This window comes from Heteronotia binoei, chromosome 15, assembly GCF_032191835.1.
Source record: "Heteronotia binoei isolate CCM8104 ecotype False Entrance Well chromosome 15, APGP_CSIRO_Hbin_v1, whole genome shotgun sequence".
In the NCBI taxonomy this organism is placed as follows: Eukaryota; Metazoa; Chordata; class Lepidosauria; order Squamata; family Gekkonidae; genus Heteronotia; species Heteronotia binoei.
The window spans coordinates 39,375,257-39,391,203 of NC_083237.1; the positions used below are offsets into that span (position 1 = coordinate 39,375,257).

The 15,947-nt window shown below is 44.8% G+C and overlaps 1 pseudogene; it reads right to left on the bottom strand.

Moving 5' to 3' along the window:
- Positions 1–8,733: 8,733 nt before the first annotated feature.
- On the bottom strand, positions 8,734–9,754 carry LOC132583488 (olfactory receptor 5AP2-like; annotated as a pseudogene).
- Between the last annotated feature and the right edge of the window lie 6,193 nt (positions 9,755–15,947).

Genomic DNA, 15,947 nt, shown 5'->3' on the forward strand with positions numbered 1-15,947 from the left:
CCATCCCCAATAACTTTCCCTCTATTTTATTGCATGCAATGATTCTTTTACATCTTTGTAAGTAACTGTACCAATGCCTCTGGAATTTTGTTATATATGTTGTCAAGAATTGCACCAGAGATTTGTTACATAGAGAAAAAGAGATGTTTATACAATAAGGCTCTGGAGAGTATTAATCATTGAATCTTTTGAGAAAAAATATGCTGATCATATATGAGAACCTAGGTTTTATAAAATATAGAATGATGAAATTAGACCAGGAAACCTCAGATAAAGTTTCTGCCCAGGTATGATTTGCACAGTTTGATCAAAGGGCAACCATTATTCCCTAGGCTATCTGACATTACAGGGCTCAGAATAAAATGGATAGTCATGTACATGCATGCCACCTTGTGTTCTATAGAGGAAAGATAGGATAAAAATGTTATAATGGGCAAACAATGTTTGGTAGTTTTCTAATCTCTGAAAGCATGCAAAAATTGATAGTTTGTAAAATGGGAGACAACAGAAAGCCTATTGAAAGCTAGCTGGAAATCTTTTGTTGAATCTGCTTCTGAGAAGAATGCTACACACATATATATGTAACTTTATACAGGGCTTCTTTTGTAGCAGGAACTCCTTTGCATATTAGGCCATACCTCCCTGATGTAGCCAATCCTCCTGGAGCTTACAGTAGACCCTGTACTGAGAGCCCTGTAAGCTCTTGGAGGATTGGCTACATCAGGAGTGTGTGGCCTAATATGCAAATGAGTTCCTGCTACAAAAAAAGCCCTGACTTTATACACAAACACTCATACACATACAGAGAGAAGGTCCAGCCCCTTCCCAGCCAAGCCGGCAACGCCAGCGTTCAGGCTGGGGGCCAGCCCAGTCCATCCAGGTGCTTCTTCTGGGCACGGCGTCGGGGCTATATAAGCCCCGGCCCTGCCCAGAAGCATGCAGTTTGCTTCGGGCTCTCTGAGGGAGAGCCACATGCGGAGCATACTGCGCGTGAGTGGGGTGCGGCACCAGCGGAAGGCCTCGGAGTGTTGGGAGTCGTGTGCGCAGTGTTCACAGAGGCGCAAGCGGCGGCTATTTTTCCAGCGACGCGGTCTTCTGGACGGCTAAGCCCAGAAGCCCTCCATTGGAAGGTGGTCTTTGCGTGGGGGTGTTTGGAATGGGTGTTAGTGTCCCCCCCTCCCCACCCAGCTGGGTGTATAGGGAGTGGTTTTTCTTCCCCCCTTCCCCCAATGTTATTATAATTAAGGGAGCGTAGGGAGTGCAATAAGTGGGTTTTGCCCACCCTCCCCCAGCAAAATATTGGTGTTCAACAGTGGGGTCTGGGGTGCCTGGCTGGAGCCCGCCCCCCCCTTTTTATGTCTCTGCTCCTCATTCTCCTATATCACTCCCCAACCGCCCCCCCTCTCATCATGGTTTGGTGGTGAGGCTGTAATAGGAATATATTAGGGTCTTTGGGGACTGATTTGTTTTTAGTGGGCTTGGGTCCTGTGCGGGCCTGTGGGTTTCTTTTGGGGGAACATCATTATGGCACCAAGAAAGGGTCAGGGCACTTCTAAAGGTAAGCAACCTGCCCAACCCCCCCCCCCAGGGGCGGGGTCAGCAACCTGGTCCTGCTGAGGAAACGGGGCAGGAGGCCCAAGTAAGACTAGCTATTATGGGTCAATTGGAGGCACTGGAATAGCAGAGAGCGGCTGCAGGTGCTCCCATATGGGAAGGGTGCCGCAGAGCAACTGGGCGCTCATCACGTCTAACCTTTGAGAAGGAGGTACTGGCCCGTTTGTCTGCTTTACAGGGAGGAGTGCCCGGGGTTGAACCACAACAGGAGCCAGACCAGGAAGAAGGCCTGGGCCCGAGCGAGGGTCCAGCTGAGGAACCTTCAGATGGTGGAGCGTCTGCAGAGGTCGTGCAGCAGCCTCCGGTGGTTGCATTGGTGGTTATTGTCAGGACTTGGATGAACTTCAGTCGAGTCCGATACTTGTTACAAGTTAGGATCTTTATTGAAGAACTACAGTGCTAGAGTAACGAAATAACAGTAATGGCGACTCTTGGCAGTTGGTTACATTTTATGCCAGCAGCAAAGCATAATAAAACAATTATTCACACGGTCTCAAACAGTTGTCTCGTCTTCCCAGCTTTCGTTATCAGAAGGGAGGATGCTCCCCTGTTGTGAAGGCCAAACGGCCTGTCTTCAAAGGGCACCTGTGGATGCTAAGCAGAGACTATCTGCCGCCTGCCCTACTGCCCTAAATATTTGGCATAGCAGAGGGGCCAGGGTTAATGACCATTGTCAGGCACTCTAAATTACAGCATGGAGTCAGTTTGGTCAAAGCAAGCAAAGTAAAAGTTACAAGTTTTGACAGTTATCCCCTCTGGGGACATTGGTAAGCACTCCTTTCAGCAGTCTCAGGTGTGGCCATGGGGCCCTACACAATTACCGTCTCCCCCAACTATAGAGGCGGGAGTGCCGTGGGTTTCAGGGCAGAGTGGACCTTCTGCCAACCATTGTGGGGCTGGCCATCCTGGGCTTGGTTCCCTCAGGGCGTATTTCCTCAGGGACAAGGTGTGGGTAGCCTGGTTTTACAGGCCTCTGGCCAGACGGTTGCCCCGGCTGTGTCGCAGGGTGTTACTGCACAGCAGGCCCCGCCTGGTGTGCTACCTTGGGGTGGGTAGCAACACCTTCAAATGTATGGGGCGTGGATGGGTTATCAGAGGGGTATGTGGTTTTACCCACCAAATCCTTATGCGACCATCCCTTTTCATGTGCTCCCATATGGCAACACGGCATTGCCATTGGGAGACCATCTTTTGGTGGCTACACGGGATAGGATTTTACGAGGTGAATATGTAGACTTTTTAGTCTTCTTTTCAGAGAACTAGAGAAGAAGGATAAGGAGGAACTCGACGATAAGGAAAAGGAGAAGTTGAAGCGTAGAAAAGTGGACAGAACTTGGGCTAATTGGCTGCCCGGCTTTCTTATCTACGCGGGTGTCATTGGAAGAGCACAGCCGTCTCGTGCGGCTGCGCTTTTTCAGTATTGTGATATTGTGTACCGGGCTTACATGGATTTTGTCGGTGCAGCTTGGCTGCAAAACGACGAGGCCTTTCGGATGAGGGCCGCCGTCAATCCGGGGCTGCCATGGGACCAGATTAACCAGCAGCTTTGGCTGCAGTTGATGTCCCCGGCAAAGCCGAATTTAGGTGACAGATCAGATAGTGGACATTTGGTGCATAAGCAGCTGCTTGCTACAGGGGCCTGCGTTTCGGCGGGCCAGATGGTTCAACCCCGGCTGTTGTGCTGGGAGTTTACATCAAAGGGCGTGTGCTCTAGGAAACCCTATAAATTTAAGCACGAGTGCCCACTCTGTGGCGGGTCTCAAGCCCTTTCTGCATGTAGTCGGGTTAAACGCCCCGGCAGTAAGGGTAACCAGCAGCCACCTGGAAAAGGGACCCAGCCCCATTCGTCTGAGGGTGCTCAGTAGTTTATTGAGAAGATATCCCAATAAAGCTGATGGTGAGTATTTATAGAGTGGGTTTTCTGTTGGGTTCCGGATTCCATACGTGGGACCTAGGGTCCCTTGTTTGTCTTCTAATCTCCCTTCTGTGGTGGGTTTGGAGCATGTGGTTAGGGCCAAGATAGACAAGGAGTGTCAGGAAGGGAGGGTCTTAGGAACTTTCGAGGTTCCGCCTGTACCCGCGTTGCGGGTATCTCCTTTGGGGGTTGTGCCCAAGAAGGCACCAGGGGAATATTGCTTGATACACCACTTGTCCTACCCTAAAGGGGCATCTGTGAATGATGCCATCCCCAACAAATTATGTTTGGTATGGTATACTTCCTTTGACCAGGCGGTCAAAGTAGTTAGGGGATGTGGTGTTGGGGCTGAGATGGCAAAATGCGACATTAAGTCGGCATTTCACCTCTTGCCAGTTCATCCGGAGGATTTCAAGATCCTGGGATTTAGTTTCAAGGGGAAATTTTATATGGACAGGGCCTTACCTATGGGTTGTTCGGTATCCTGTGCCACATTTGAGCGTTTCAGTTCCTTTATGGAATGGGCGCTAAGGGACAGGTCAGGGCTTAGTGACACGGTGCATTACCTTGATGACTATCTTTTTGTCGGCCCATTGGGCACTGGGCAAGGCTCCAGGTTACTGCAGTCATTTCAGGAGCTAGCGCTTGAGCTCAGAGTACCTTTGGCGCATGAAAAAACCGAGGGGCCCAGTTCTGTACTTACATTTTTAGGTATCGAGCTCGATACTAACCAGCAAGCTTCAAGGCTGCCTGAGAATAAGGTGGCTGATCCTAAGGTTCAGTTAGCCTCACTGAGGAAGCAGCGTAAGGAGTCACTGCTTGAGCTCCAGCAGTTGGTGGGTCACCTCAACTTTGCATGCAAAGTGGTGGCACCGGGTAGGGCCTTTTTGAGACGTCTCTGTGATGCTATGAGGCAGTTGCGGCTTCCTCACCACCGGGTCCGAGTGACCGCTGGCATGTGTAGGGACCTTGAGGTTTGGGAGGAGTTTCTGGAATCGTTTAATGGAATTTCCTTTTGGCAGGAAGATTTAAAGCATCTTCGGATGCTGCCAGATCCACAGTATCTGGAGTGTACTTTCGGGGCCATTGGTGTGCAGAACAATGGCCTGTAGAATGGTTGGACAGCGGGCTCTGTAGGGACCTTACCTTTTTGGATTTCTTTCCCATTTTAGTAGCTGTATGGCTTTGGGGAGAGCAGCTGGCCAACCATACTGTTCATTTCTGGTGTGATAACATGGCTGTCATACATGTTATCAACTCCTTGTCCTCCAAATCTGTATTAGTGATGAACCTGGTGAGGTCATTTACACTACGATGCCTCCGGTTGAACATTCTATTCCTGGCAAGGCATGTTCAGGGAGTGTGCAACAGGGTGGCGGACACTCTATCTCGCCAACAGATCGAGCGTTTTCGTCAACTTGCTCCAGAAGCGGACCCGCGGCCAGCTCGAATGCCTCAGGAACTCTGGGAGCTTGGGAAGCAGAAGCCAGTAGGGCCATTCATTTAGCATTGGCACCGAGCACCAGAAGAGCTTACGATAAGGCAGGATCCCAATTTCGGGCATTTAGGAGCGCCGCCGGACTTCATGATAGTTGGCCGGCTCCTACTGCGCATATCATGCAGTTTTGAGTATATCAGAAGGAGAGAGGCTTGGGGCTCAAGTCAATTAGGGGTCAATTGGCGGCACTTGCTTTTATTAGTAAAGCTCAGGGGCTCCCGAAGAATACAGGTGATTTTAGGGTTAGGAAGATGCTTGAGGGCTGGGCTAGGGAGTGCGGGCTGCGGGTTGATACCCGGCAACCCATATCCCCTTCAGTACTCAAGGGGTTGTTCGGGATTTGGATGGGTATATTTTCTTCTTTTGAGACTGTGCTGTTTCATGAGGCCTCTTGGATGGCCTTTTTTGGGGCCTTGCTTATTAGTGAGTTGGTGGTGCAGTCCAGGACTGACAACTCAGGCTGAGCGCTTTGCACCAAGGATGTTAAAATTGTGCAGGGGCAGATTCGTTTGATAGTTCAGCGGTCCAAAATGAATCAACACCAGAAGGGGACAAACATTACAATTGGTCAGTGTGCCTTGCCTGAATTGTGCCCAGTTAGGGCCGTGGAGCACTATACACAGCTTAGGGGGGACGGCGAGGGCCCCTTTTTTAGGCATTGTAAGCCCCCCCCCCTTACCAAATATCAATTTTGGGCTGTGACGAGCAGGGCCCTGGAGAAGCTGGGGTTAAGGGGTGTCAAGTTCAAAACGCATTCGTTCTGGATTGGGGCTGCTTCCACAGCGGCGATGATGGGTTACACACCCTCCACCATACAACATATTGGCTGGTGGCGGTCGGCAGCTTTTAAATCCTATGTGTGCCTGTTGGTCACATAGGAGGGCTTTATGGAGGTGCGATTGTGTTTATTGCCCGTTGGCATATTCTTTGGTGTTGACAATTTTCTATTTTTTCAGGTGCCGTGGCTTGTAGGGAGAGGCGTCGTATCCTCATCTGCGGGCACAGTATGGGATTCTGGGCCGCCCATCAAGCCAGGAGGTCTTCAGTGGGCACCCAACTGGGCCTCAGCGAGTGGGCAACAGTGGAGTGGCTGGGTCGCCGGGGCCTGCGTTGGCCAGGGATCATGCCATTGTTGTTTAGAGAGAGGTTGGCGCCTCCTCCGCACATCCTAGTCATCCACTTGGGAGGTAATGACTTAGGATTCATGCAAGGGAAAGCCCTCTCGCTGCAGGCGCTGGCTGACCTTCGGGAAATCAAGCGAAGATGGACAGGTGTTGTCCTTGTATGGTCGGCAATATTGCCACGCAGGGTTTGGAGGTCTGCCCTTTCCCCCGGAGGGATAGAGTGCGCTAGGCGTAAGATCAACCGGGCCTTGCAGAAGGCCACGGAGAATGGCTGAGGGATTTTTCTCCCACATCTGGCCATACAGGTCGAGGACGTGGACCTGTATAGGCCAGATGGGGTTCATCTTTCAGAGTTGTGCAACCATGCCTTTTTAGAGGAGCTTTGGCAGGGGTTGCAGTTGGCTCTGGGCCGTCCGGTGGGGCGCTAATGCCTAAGCAGAGGCTTGGCATTGGCGGTGGCTGGAGGATGTATTGGCCACAGTGTTTTCAGGGGAGCACCTATGGCTCAGCACCAGGTGTGCGGGTGGTCTGTATGAACTGCAGATGGGCTGTACGGCTCAGTGCGGGGAATGCAGATCACGGAAAAGCCTCACCTGGGCGGATCTTTCCATGGGGGATTGATGCTAGCCCAGGTGGAGGATGGCTTTGGGCCTGGCCGCTCAGCACCAGCCAGAATACGGAGGCTTGTGCTGGGGGCAGGGTGGCTCGCCCTTCTAGGACAAGGCGGGGTCAGGGGGTTGACCCCAGGGCTTGTCCTGCTAGGCCTTACCCCTGCCAGTTATAAGTTTGATCAAGTTGGTTTCAATAAAGCGGCCCGGTTTTTATACCCAACATACTGTGTCAGCCTCTTCATTCCAACTGGGGGAGGCAAAGAGAGAAAAGCAATTGGACTTGCAAAGACTTGTGTGGGAGGGGGCATCTTATTTGTCCCTTGCCCGCTATTTTTTTCTTTCCTGAAAGCCCCTATAGCCCCTCCTCTTTTTTGCTTCCTTCTCTCCCTTTCCTTCAGCAGCCAACCTATTATCTGCCCGCTAGCTTTAGCTTTTCCTCCTTCCCTTCCTCTGGCAGCCTCTGCTTAGGAAAACTTTAATCAAAATGTGCAGTGCTTGCTGGCTGGGTCCAGTTAGTAGTGGGTAATCTGCAGGGTGTACCTCATTTTCCCCTGTATCCCCTTCCCACACAATTTCATCTCTCTCTTCTCTTGGCAGACTCCTGTCTCCTCATCTATCCTTCCTTTTCTTCTTCCCACCTACCAACCAAGCAAGCAACCTTTTCTCTGCCCCCACCTTCAGCTATATTTATTATTTATTTACTTCTTCTGTACCCCCCCCCTTCTCCACAATGAGGACTCAGAGGACCTTGCATCATTACTCTCTCCCCTATTTTATCCTTGCAACAAGGTAGATTAGGCTGAGTTTGTATGATTAGGCAAAAGTCAGTCACCCAATGAGCATCATGGCAGACTGGATATTTCATTTGCATCTAGTTTCAAGTCTCCCAAATCCTTGTCTGAAACTCCAACCACTATAGCACACTGGCAGTTATGGGGAGACTGCTGTTGAACAGGAGGGGGTGGGGAGAGAAATAGCAAGAGCTTACTTTGCCCACTTCCATAGACAGGAGAGCTACAAAGCGCCTTTAAGACCAACAAAGTTTTAATCAAGGTATGAGTTTTTTTGCCAAGAGAGAGAGAGAGTTTTGTTGGGCTCGTTATGCCAGAGTTCTCTTGGGTACAATTGGATTATCTTTTTCACTATATTCCTATCCTCATGATCCAGTCTTTCTCAGTAAGAAAACAAATGACTACAAGCTACTGAAGTGGAATAGGCTGAAAGTGTTCATCCAGACCAAGCTCACCTATCACATTTCCTCTGTAGACTGGGGATTCAGACTTCCCATATAGTAGGCTGATAATGACCACTATACATTGCTGTCTCTCTACTCTTGCACTGCCTCATAGGAGTTGTAGTTATTTCTCAGGATAAGAGTATAGTTTCATAGACAAACATATAGTTCTCAGTCTGTGTCATAGTGCCTTCACATATTCTTGACCAGTACACTAAGCAACATACTTACAAAAGATTGCAGTGCCCAGCCATTTAATGTTTTACCCTGCATTTTAGACTCAGAGCACTGACCATGAGATTTCTGTAATGAATGTCAACAAATCAAAAATAGGTTTAGAACTTACAGAAACATACCTGAACAACATATTCAAGATTGCTATAGCACAGACATCATCTTCATATTTTGATGCAATAATTCAAAGCAAGAGGTATCAGTTAACAGATACTGTTAGATAAACAAAATATTGCAAGACTGCTAATGTTTTAAGCATGTTTTATTTTTAAAAAAATCTTTGTTTGCAGGTGTTCTTCATAAAGGTTGTATTTTCACTACCTGACATTACATTTTATGACAGTCATGGCTTGGCCCAACAAGTTCTCATTTATGTCAGATCTAACCCTCATGACAAATGATACTACTGATTAACCCATAGATAGAAATCTATTCTGATGCTTTTTTCTGTACACTAAAATAATAATTGTTGCACAAGTTTCATAGAGACAAAAGTATTATCTTCACTTCTTTTGGAAATGTATATATTTGCTAGTGAACTTTTTGAAGGCAATACTCACTCCTTTATTTCTGAAGCTATATACAAGAGGGTTAACCAGTGGTGTCAAAACAGTATAGAAAACAGATAATATTTTCTTAATGTCCATGGTTGAGGGTGAAGATGGAACAATATAGACCAAAATTAGAGTCCCAAAGAATGATGTCACTACAATTAAATGAGAGGAGCAAGTAGAAAATGTTTTTTGCCTGCCTGAGGTTGATGGGATCCTTAAAATTGTTGCAATGATACAAATGTAGGAAGCCAGAGTCAAAAGAAAAGGAGGAAGAGCACAAACTGTAGAGAATGAGAGATCTACTAATGTAATCCGTTATGTATCACTGCATGAAAGCTCCATCAATGGAGCAAAATCACAAAAAGAAATGATCAATTTCATTGGGCCCACAAAAAGTTAACTGGGATATGAAGGATATGATGACTGAGTTTACTGCAAAGCCACCAATCCAAGAGCTGGAAGCTAAAATAAAACACATCTTACTATTCATGATATTTGGATATCGGAGAGGATTTCATGTTGCTGAATACCGATCATAAGACATTACTGATAAAAGAAAACATTCTGTTCCCGCCAAGCAACCAAAGAAATAAAACTGTGCTATGCACGCACTAACAGAAATGGTTCTGTCCCCATTAAGGAAACTGACTAACATCCTGGGTAGGAGAGTTGAGCTGTAGCAGGTTTCCAAACATGATAGGTTTCCTATGAAGAAGTACATAGGGGTGTGCAAGTGCTGATTAGCCACAACCAGAAAAATGATAAGGAGATTCCCAGTAACCGTTACAATGTAGATGAGTAGAAACAGCAGAAAGAGAAGGATGTGCAGATGGTGAAGATTTCCAAATCCCAGGAGGAGGAATTCAGTGGTAACTCTTTGATTTTCCACCTGGTAAGACACATTTCCTTTGTTGTTGTTCATTATAATGGAAAATATTTCCTTTTGCTTTTCTGGAAAAGTGAAGGTCATGTGTTGGGATAGTTAATGGCTTTAAAGACATTAGAAAACACACATAATAGCCATCTGTGTTCATCTGGATGAACTGGATGAACACTGAGCCCCTATGGAGGAATGGGCAGAATAATAATAATAATAATAGCATTAGCAGCAGGGAACAACAATATGGTATTTGCCTATATCCTACCACTCTGTTGAACACACAATCTGAATCCTTCTTCAAAACCAAGGGCCCTTCCTCTGACTTTCATGGCTCTCCCTCTTTCTGAAGGAGAAATGTTTCTGATGCTGGAGGAAGTCTTCAGACTTTGATAAGTGGAATATTAGGATACTGATGAACCACTAAGTTTAATTACAGTGCACATATTCTGGAAGAAGCTGTTAACAGTAATATATTTTAAAGGGAATTCCTGAAACATTTGTGGGGCAGGGGCTACAGAAGAATACTGCAGAACAGGAATGGAAGAAAACTATTATGATATTAGCTATAGCCATATACTGTACCATAATGCTTGAATTCTGCATAAGATGTGTCTTACAAAACACTTATAAAACTGACAACTTACCTTCATAAATAATACAGTTTCACCATCTCTTCCAGCTGCTAACCAGAATTTTAAAGAATCTCAATCTTTCTTCTCTCTAGAATTGTTTACTCACATGCAGATATCATGGCAGTTTGTAACACAATGGCTTAAATATCTACAACAACATCACTGATGTTCTGTTCTACCAAACAATTAGTGGAGGATGTGTGTTTGTTATCCAGGCAACCGTATGACACTTCCAATTTTTATCCTTACATGCTTGTTTGTATTTAACATTGTCTCCAAGGAGATGTTTACATAAGTGCTTTGTAAATCTCACATGTACACTATAAACTTCAGGAAGACTTATGTTTATTTTAAACAGATCCCCAAATTAGTTTGTTATATGAAAATACTGGTCGACTTTGTGTCAAATCAGACCATCTGTCTATGTAGCTCTGCATTGTCTGTTCTGGCTGACAATAGCTCCCAAGGATCTCTGGCTGAGAAGAGGCCTTCCTCCTTCCCAAAACAGATACTATCTTTGTTGTACATCAGAAAACATGGAAAGTGTGTTGTATCAAAGGCTTATGCAGCCTCAGAATTATCATCCATTTCTATGTATCTGAGGAAGTGTGCATGCACATGGACGTCATACCTTGGGGGGAAAAAAAGATCTTAAACGTGCCTCTGGACTCTAACTTTGTTTTGTTACTTCAGACCAACATGGTTACCCACCTGGATTTATGCAGCCTCAGTTTGCCTTAGTGGTGTTTCAGAGAAGAATCTTTGTTCAGTTTTATTATTCAGAACTAGCCTCACTGTACAATTTCCCTTTAAATGTCAACAATTAAGCTAGGAGCTTAATTTTGAATAGCAAAAATTAGTGGAAGCTGAAGGGCTAAACACCCTCTCCTTTTCTTACAACTGAGGTTGTGCAAGCCTGCATTGTGTATTTTATAGATCAGACAAAAGTCATGGTCTTTGTCTCACCTGTTTCTGCCCAAAAATGCTGGGATTGAGTCTAGGATCTCTTGCTTGTACAGTAAGTCCTCTGCTTCTGAACTCCTCTTCCTTGTGCCCAGTAATCACCATGCAAGAAGGCATAATAAAACTGCAGGGTGATGGCTTTGAAAGGTCTAGTGCAGGGTGGCCAAACTGTGGCTCGGGAGCCTCATGTGGCTCTTTTACACATATTGTGTGCCTCTCAAAGCCTCTACTGCCTCGTCGGCCAGTTTCAAGAAGCATTTGTCTCTTTAAATCACATCTTCAAGCCAAGCCAGCTGGCAGCTTGGGGAATGCATTTAAAGTTGCTTTCTTTCTATCTATCTCTCCTCCATCCATTTGCCTTCTTTCCTTGCGGCTCTCAAACATCTGACATTTATTTTCTGTGGCTCTTACGTTAAGCAAATCTGGCCACCCCTGGTCTAGTTCTTTCAGAAACCAATGTAGAGCCTTTATCAAGACCCTCCCTGGAGGGTAATAAACTTCATGGAGGCTGATATGATAGCAGGTGAATGTATAACACCCATTAGTGTTTACTGTTGCTGAGGGTAGCCATGTTGGTCTGCAGCAGAATAGCTAGATTCAGGTCGTGTGGAACCTTAGAGACCAACAAGAGTTTCAGGATATGAACTTTTATCAGAAAACTTTCTTTATCAGATTGAATGGAGCTTTGACTCTCAAAAGCTCATGCCCCAATAATCTTGCTGGTTTCTATGGTGTTACTGGACTCAAATCTTAGTGTAAACTCATCTAGTTTACAAGATCTGTGCAGATAGATACAGACAGCTATTTTAGCACACATCCTGCCATACATAGCACTATGTGACATTTGTAATTTTCTAACCCATATTACAAGCTAATCTAGATCACCCTGACTGGTGGTAATAACAGATCAACTGCCCATTACTCCTTAAATACTCCCCAAGTACTACTGTCTGTAGTTAAAGCTGCAAGAGTAGAAATTACACTGCATTATCTGAACTACACTGAGGATAAGTGGTGCTTTAACTTTGATGACTTTTTAACTATCAGGAAAGGGGAAACAAAACAGAATTTTCAAATCATGGCAAACATGGTAGATTGGCAAATTCAATAAAATTTACATTCAACTGAATTATAATGTCTTCTGATATGGCAAACTACTCTATCAGTTATGCACTACTCATGCTTGTTAACAGACTGATTATACTTTGCCTTGGATTGTCTATTTCCTGTTTAATTCTCATAGGAATTTCTCTTTTTTGCTTGTATTGTTTAAATACAAATCCATGGGGAGAATGGAGCCCAGAAGACTTCAGTGTTTTCTGGGGAATTTTATTTTTCATCATTATGCAAAGACTCTTAGAACTTTCAAAAGGTGAGGACTTTGGAGTTAGCCTCTCAAGGGAACATTGGGTCAAAGTAATAATAAAGGGCCAAAGTAATATAACCCAATTAGAAACCACTGTGTCAGAGGAGCTTCCTACTCATAGTTTAGACTAGGTGAAAAAAAAAAATGACAGTTGCATCCAATGCAAAAATCCTTAAAGAATGGACATTGGAAATTTTAAATGTGTTAATGGACTGTTATGAACTGTTAATCAAAGTTGTATTTTTGGCATATTGCTGCAGTGGAATGACTCAGCATATTTTTGGTAAGTGTCTCTATTTCATTGCTTTGGTTTACAAACAAACTCTGGGAGGTGGCCCACATTACCTGTAATGCCATTAGGGATGCCAATCCCCCATTGGGTTGGTAACCAGAGTGGACTTTGCCTGACCCGGCCCCAGCCATGACAACGGGTTGTGAAGTCACTACTAAAGTCAAATATCTTGGAATAGAGATAACAATGAAGAATATTGATCTATTCAAAAATAATTATGAAAAACTGTGGCGTAAGATGGACAAAGATTTGATGAAATGGAATAGGCTTAACTTGTCCTTACTGGGCAGGATAGCTGCAATCAAGATGAATATTTTGCCAAGAATAATGTATTTGTTTCAAACTATCCCGATTGTAAAAGATGCCAAACAATTTAACAAATTGCAAAGGAAGGTTTCTGACTTTATTTGGGCCGGAAAGAAACCAAGGATTAAGATGAAGATTTTAATAGATGCTAAAGAGAGAGGGGGTTTTCAACTCCCGGATTTAAGATTGTATCATGACACAGTTTGTTTGACATGGATCAAAGATTGGATAATGCTGTTAGATAAAAAACCTTTATGGTTAGAAGCTCATGGGAATAAATTCGGCTGGCACACATACATGTATTATGGGAAGAATAAAATGGATGGTTTTTTCTCTCACCACTACATCAGAAATAGTTTACTAAATACTTGGATAAAATATAAGAAATATGGGGACGAGAGAAAACCGCTATGGATAGTGCCAGCAGAAGTAATAAAAATAACAGCTGAATCCGATGAAGAAAGAGAGATGTCATATAATCAACTGCTCAAGATACAAGGAGACAAAATCGAATTAAAATCCTCAGAAGAGTTAAATAATAAGTACGATTGGTTCCAAATGCAACAAATCAAAAGCTTGATGAAAAATGATATCAAATCGGAGGGAATCAGACGAGAACAAACAGAACTGGAAAGGGTCCTGCTTGGAGACAATGAAAAATTGATATCAAAAGTATATAAATTATTATTGAAATGGTCTACAGAAGAAGTAGTAAAATCTCAAATGGTTAAATGGGCAATTAATGTGAATAGAGAAATACAAATGGATGCATGGGAGCACCTTTGGAAGAACTCAATGAAGATCTCAACTTGTCAGAGTATAAAAGAGAACTGTTTCAAGATGATGTATAGGTGGTATATGACTCCAAAAAAACTGGCTAGGATGAGTAAGAAAATGTCGGATAGATGTTGGAAATGTAAAAAACATGAAGGTTCTTTCTTCCATATGTGGTGGACTTGTGAAAAAGCGAAAGAGTACTGGAAGATGATACAACAAGAAATCTCCAAAATTTTGGGTTACGATTTTAAGAAAACTGCAGAGACGTTCTTGCTTGGATTACAATTAGAAAAATTTCCAAAGGAAGACAGGACTCTAATTTGGTACTTGCTATCAGCTGCTAGGACACTGTATGTGCAGCTTTGGAAGCAAGAAAAAAATACCAGAGAAATGGGACTGGACTATGAAAGTTTTATCGTGGAGTGAAATGGACAAACTAACTAGAACACTAAGAGACTATGATTTAGAGATATTCAAAAAGAAGTGGAAGAAATTTAAAGGATATATGGAGAAAGAGTAGAATGTAAAAAGACATTGGACAATTTTTTAGCACTAATGAGGAAAAATATATATATATTGAACTTTGATCAGTTAGTAGTACCTTTAGTATTAAACTTGAATCTATAACTTCGGGGAAGTCAATATTGGAGGGAGGGGGGATTGAAATGCCATATGGGTTAGTACTGAAAATCTATAATTAAGACTTGTAGCCATATGTTATCAATAAATTGTTAAAACTCAGCAATGGACCCAGCCAAAATACAAGCAGTGCTGGATTGGGAACCTCCGAGGACACGCAAACAGCTCCAATCATTCCTCGGGTTTGCTAATTTCTATAGGGGGTTCATTCAGGGGTTTGCCCAGGTAATGCTGCCCCTGACCGACTTGCTAAAAACGAAGGGGAAGGGGCCAGAAGCCCAAAAATCAGGGGCCCGGCTGCCATGGACACCTAGGTGCCAAGCTGCTTTCGATGAACTCAAAAGACTGTTCACTAGTGAGCCAGTGCTCTCCCACCCCGATGAATTAAAACCCTTCGTGGTCCATTGTGACACTTCCGATGTAGCTGTCGGAACCATATTGATGCAGAAAGACGAGGAGGGGAGGTTGAGACCTTGCGCCTACATCTCCCGCAAGTTCTCGCACGAACAGTGCAACTGGTCAGTCTTGGACAAAGAGGCATTTGCAGTAACGTACGCCCTTAAGACTTGGAGGTCCTGGCTAGAAGGGGCGAGAGTGCCATTTGAAATATGGACTGATCACAAAAATCTAGAAGCCCTCACGGGCCAGAGGAAATTAATGGCTAAGCAATTCCAGTGGGCGGGATTCTTTGCAAAATTTGACTTTGTCCTTAGACACATCCCCAGCTTGAAAAACTTCTTGGCCGATGCCCTGTCCCACCTGCTCCAACACGAAAGCCAGAGAGAAGAGATCATAGACTCGATCATTCCCCCCTTCACGATTGCAGGGGGAGTGACTACCCGTTCCAGAAAGAAAACGGGGCAAAAGGAGCCCTGGGGAGGGGGAATTGATTAATCAGAGACTGAAAAAGAGGGAGATGGGAGGCCGGAAGGAATCGTGAAGGGAGAAGGAGGGTTTTGGTACTATGAGGGAAAACTGTATGTGCCCAAAACACTCCACTCCAAAGTCCTGCAGCACTGCCACTGCAACAAACTAGCAGGCCACTTTGGCTATGTAAAAACATTACACTTGATAAATCGCCAGTTTTGGTGGCCACAAATGAAAAAAGACATTTCTGAATTTGTAGGATCATGCCCCACTTGCATTATGGCCAAACAGAGGGGGGGAAACCACTGGAGTTCCTTCAGCCCACCCCCACCACCGCTAGATCATGATCGGTGGTCTCAATGGACTTCATCGTAGACCTCCCTGCCTCACAAGGAAAAACGGTGGTTTTGGTGGTGGTGGACACTTTCTCCAAGCAGGCGC